The sequence below is a fragment of the Callorhinus ursinus genome, unplaced genomic scaffold (genome assembly GCF_003265705.2).
Source record: "Callorhinus ursinus isolate GAN/ISIS: 27379988/994484 unplaced genomic scaffold, GSC_fseal_2.0 scaffold13, whole genome shotgun sequence".
Taxonomy (NCBI): domain Eukaryota; kingdom Metazoa; phylum Chordata; class Mammalia; order Carnivora; family Otariidae; genus Callorhinus; species Callorhinus ursinus.
The window spans coordinates 21699994-21704935 of NW_027397075.1; positions in this window are offsets into that span (position 1 = coordinate 21699994).

The following is a 4942-nucleotide window of genomic DNA, read 5'->3' on the forward strand; positions in this document are numbered from 1 at the left end:
CAAGAAAGAAAGAAAGAAAGAAAGAAAGAAAGAAAGAAAGAAAAAGAAAATCTCATCTTTCTTGTCTGGAATGATCTCTCAGATTTTATTTGACTTGACTGCCTTATTTTTTTTTTCATTCATATGAGGAACCCAAGGGTCTTGGGTTAAGAAATAATATTTTAAAATTTAAGATGCAATTATTCCCATTTAAATGGATAACTTAGAAAGGAAACAGCTGCATTTTAGACCCAAAACTTTTTCCTTTTTTAGGTATTTGTCCTAGATTCTCACTCTTGAGAAAGAAAATGAAATAATGCTCCAACCTGGCCAAGCAGTGAAGAGGGTGAGTTGCCCCCAGGGCACCCCCTGGGTTAGAACACCACTGGCCCCTCCACCTGGGGGGTATGGGGCTCCAGTCTTGCCTTACCTGATGCCCTCACAGTGTCCTTGCTCCCCCACCGATCGTCCCCTGTTTTCAAATGCCTGAGATGACAAATTTGCCTGTGCTAATATGCTGAGGCAATAGGCATTTTATCTGAAGGCTCCTGGAACCGACTCCCCCTAAGCGGCCGGAGCCTGACTTCGGGGGGTGGGACTTCTGGGGGATGCGAGTCCAGGCGAAAGTGGAAGGAAGCACACTGGTGTCGGTGACACCCCCCGTCTCACCCAACAAAGAACATACCGTCTCTTCTCTGCCTTCTTTTTCTAATTTTTAGATGTAGAATTCTGAGTCACTCAAAACAATAGAAATTTCACAAGCGTTATCAAGAGTGACATTAATTTGCTAATTTAAAACCCAGATGAAGCAGAATGACAATGAATTTTCACTACATACCAGTACTTTGTCATATATAGTGGGTTATTAATACCACCCTGGAGCCTTTGCCAATACCATGCTCCGCCACATTCTACTTTCTCATAAACATCTTATCTCATCCAGCCTAGCATAACTCCTAATACTTTATATAACCATGAAATTCAACACACCACCTTCATTGGGTAGTTCTTTGTCAAAGCCCGATCTTTCTTCAACTCCCTTCACATGACAACAACATTAATTGCTATTTTATGCACAGACACAGACTTCTTCACAAGTTTACTTCTTGGTAACTTCCAAGTGCACTGGTTGACAGCATCCTCAATTAGCAGAGTCATTTCCATATCCTGGACATATACATTGATCAGAAAAGATGACAATTTATTTTTAGACAGACGCAGACTGCATATTTTAAATATATTTCCCATTTGGCAAAAATGGTGTTGTAGCTAATGTATGTACAATATTTCCAAAAACATTGGTACTTTCCCATAAATATCTTCCATATTTTTTTTCAGTGAGTAATAAAAAAGGTTGAGGTGGGATGTGTTTTATCCCACCACATTATATCATTCCTATTTTTCCTCTTTGTTGGATGGCAGTCAGGGGCCCTGATGCCAAGCTTTGGAAGCAACAGCATCTGGCTCCTTGGCAGATCCTGCAGGCAGACTTGTTGCCAGCCTCTAAGCTGTGTCTGGGTCTGTTGCATGGTTTGGCTGCAGATGGACTCTCTGGGTTGCCTCGTGCTTCTGGAAGCCAGTCCTGGCTTTCCTTTGATTCTGAGGACTTTACTCATTTTTATTCATTTGTGAAGAAAGGCCCATCCAAATGCTTTATGAAACCAACACCGGAGAACATTAATGGATCAAATTTTGCCTTTGAAAAGGCAGAGGTCAGTTGCGTCTTTGGACAGGGGTAATGGCTTTCGGAAGGTTGGTCCACATGTGTCCACGCGTCTTTCCGTAACTTCTGTTCTAAGGAGCTTGGAGAGAGGCCAGTTATGTGTTGCCACCTCTCCTTCCCCCAGGATGAGCGTGTATGGTTACCTGGAAGGACGGAATCACGGGGGGGGGGGGGGGGGGGAGGGTTTCAGACTTCCTCAGATCAGTGACCCCTCCCCTTTCTTTTGTCTTCTCAGTGATTCAGACCCTGAGGGAACGAACACGAAGGAGGAGGCCCTCTCGTCTTCTCTCCTCTCCGATGTGATTGCCCCAGGGGAGCAGGGGATTGTACCCTGACTGCTTCTAGAGAAGGGCAAAGAGCAAGTCTTCGTTCAATCTGAACTCAGCACACCTGTCGGAGCCAGATCACGTCCATCAGGGCTCCCTGAGACTCTGGTCCCTAGGGAAAGGCGAGCCGATTTTCCAGCATTGTGAAACCCTGTCACTGTGGATTTTTTTTTATTACTCAGATCCGCTAAAAAACTCCATACACACACACACACACACACACACACACGTACTTTAATGAAAATGTAGTTTATTTTTGTTTTAAGGATTATTATAAAAGCTTCATGTTATTTCTTGAGTGCATTCACTCCCTCGTCGATTCATTTCTTAGCAGCTCTGTATCGAGCACCTAGCATTTGCCAAACAGGAAGTCCTGCTCTCATGGGGTTTACCTTCCCCTGGAGAAGATGGGAAGGAAGTATCAGATCAATTAACAAGAAGATTTCAGATAGAGCTAGCGCTACGGCGTAACACAAATCCGGTCATTTGGTGAAGTGTTGGAGGGTGAGAGGGAGGATACTTAAGATTGACTAGCACGGGTTATTCAAGGAAGTAACATCTCATCTAAGACCCAAATGATGAAAAGGAGACTGCTGATGTGGGAGAGCAGCGCCCCTGGAAGGGGAAACACCAGAGGCAGAGGCGCTCCCATGGGGATCATCTGGGCACCTCCGAGGAGCAGGAAGACACCGGATGTTGTGTCATCGAGTAGGGAGCAGAGGGCTGGGAGCCTCAACTGGGGGTCCTGGTGAAACGCTTGGTGTTCATTCTAAGCACAGGGAAACTGCTGGTCGTTTTCAATAGGGGAATGACAGGATCTCATTTGTATGTTTAAGAAAAGTCACTCTGGCTATTCAGTTAAAGAGTAAGAGTTAGGCAGTGAACCAGTGGAAGGTTGTTGAAACAGACGGTCTCAGATCGTAATGCCATCAATACCTACGTTTACTGAGTGCTTGCTGTGTTTTAGGGACTGGGCATGCTTTGTATTAGATGATCCTCGCAAGAACTCCTGACTTAGGGGTTACCTTCCCCATTTACTAGGTGAAAAAACCATAAGATTTCAACCTGTGTAGGTCTATTTCAGGTAGGCATGCTGCCTGCTCATGCTATGAAACTGAACCTGACCAAGAAACCATTGCTTAATGTTTTTCCCTGTGTGCCTTCAAATAAAATATGAAGTTAAAAAGGATATGTTCTGATATCAAAGCCTTACATTGCTCTTAGAAAACATGAAGAATGCACACAGAGCAGCTAATCAAGGCTTAGAATACCTTTTTGTGCAATTTAGAAATTGTCAATGAAATGGTGTTTCTAATGCAGAAAAACTGGGTTTCCCTAGAGGACATCACATAGACTTTCCCTTCACCCCTAAATTCCCATGGCTCCTTGAGTGTCTCTGAGCATGTCCATGGGGCTTGGGGAAAAATTCCTTCCCTGGAATTTATCAGGTGGTAGATTTCACATCTCTTTCAGCCACCAGCGGCATCTACTTACTTGAGTCACAAGCTTCTGGAGATATTGAGAAAATTGTTTTAATACACCGAGAAGGAGGAAGGGGCTCTGTCAGCAAATATGGGTACGGCACCCCTCAGAAATGACAAGTACAGTTCTGGACCACTGCAATAACACGAATATCGCAATAAAGAGAGTCCCATGAATTATTTGACGTCCCAGGGTATATAAAAGTTATTTTTGCACAATACTGTAATCTGTTAGTTGTACAGCAGCATTATGTCTAAAAAAATGTACACACCTCAGTTTGAAAATACTTTGTTGTTAAAAACATGCTAACCATCATCTTAACTATCAGTGAGTCATAATCTTTTTGCTACTGGAGGGTCTTGCCTCCATGTTGGTGGCTGCTGACTGGTCAGGGTGGTGGGCGCTGAAGGCTGGGGTGGATGCCCCACTTTATTAAAATAAGACAACACTGAAGTTTGTTGCATTGATGGACTCTTCCTTTCATGAAGGATTTCTCTGTAGCATGTGATGCTATTCGATAGCATTTCACCCATAGGAGAACTTCTTTCAGAATTGGAGTCAGTCCTCTCAAGCCCGACTGCTGCTTTATCAACTCCGGTTATGGGATATTCTAAATCCTTTGTTGTCCTCTCAACGACCTTTCTTCACAGCATCCTCACCAAGAGTAGATTGCATCTCAAGAAACCATGTTTTTGGTCATCTGTTGAGGTTTTGTCATGAGATTGCAGCAATTTCAGTCCCATCGTCAGGCTCCACTCCTGATTCTCTTTCTCCTGCTCTTTCTACCTCATCTGCCGTGACTTTCTCCCCTGAAATCTTGAACTTTCAATTTGGAAAAAATGCAGTATTTGCAAAATGTAATAAAGTGAGGCATGCTTGTATTTACTCTGGTCTATTGTTGTACATGTAACAAAACCCACGAAAAAGCTGTAAGAGCATCACCACCACAAAGACATGACTGACTAATGGGGCAGGTGCAACACTGCCTTAGTGCACCGTGCAGCAGAATTCTCTACCACATTCCAGATCTATGGTACCCTTGCACAAAAGAATACTGTTCTCAGATCATCCATTAACTCCATTACGGTCACCAGCCCTTTCTTTTTTTTCTTTTTTAAATCATTACAAATGTCAATTGCCAATTACTTTTGTATCGGTTCCCACTTCTAGTACCTTATCACTTTCTATAATAGCAGAAATAGCAGAAGTTTTCTTGTGAACTTATATTAAACATCATCAAAACCCCTCAATTAGTCTATATAAGTCAAATCTGGGGCACCTGAGTGGCTCAGTCAGTTAAGCATCCGACTCTTGATTTCAGCTCAGGTCTTGAGCTTGGGGTTGTGAGTTCAAGTCCCATGTTGGGCTCCCAGTGTGGAGCCTACTTAAAAAAATTAGTCAAATCTAATTAACATAAACTGTAATTTTTATC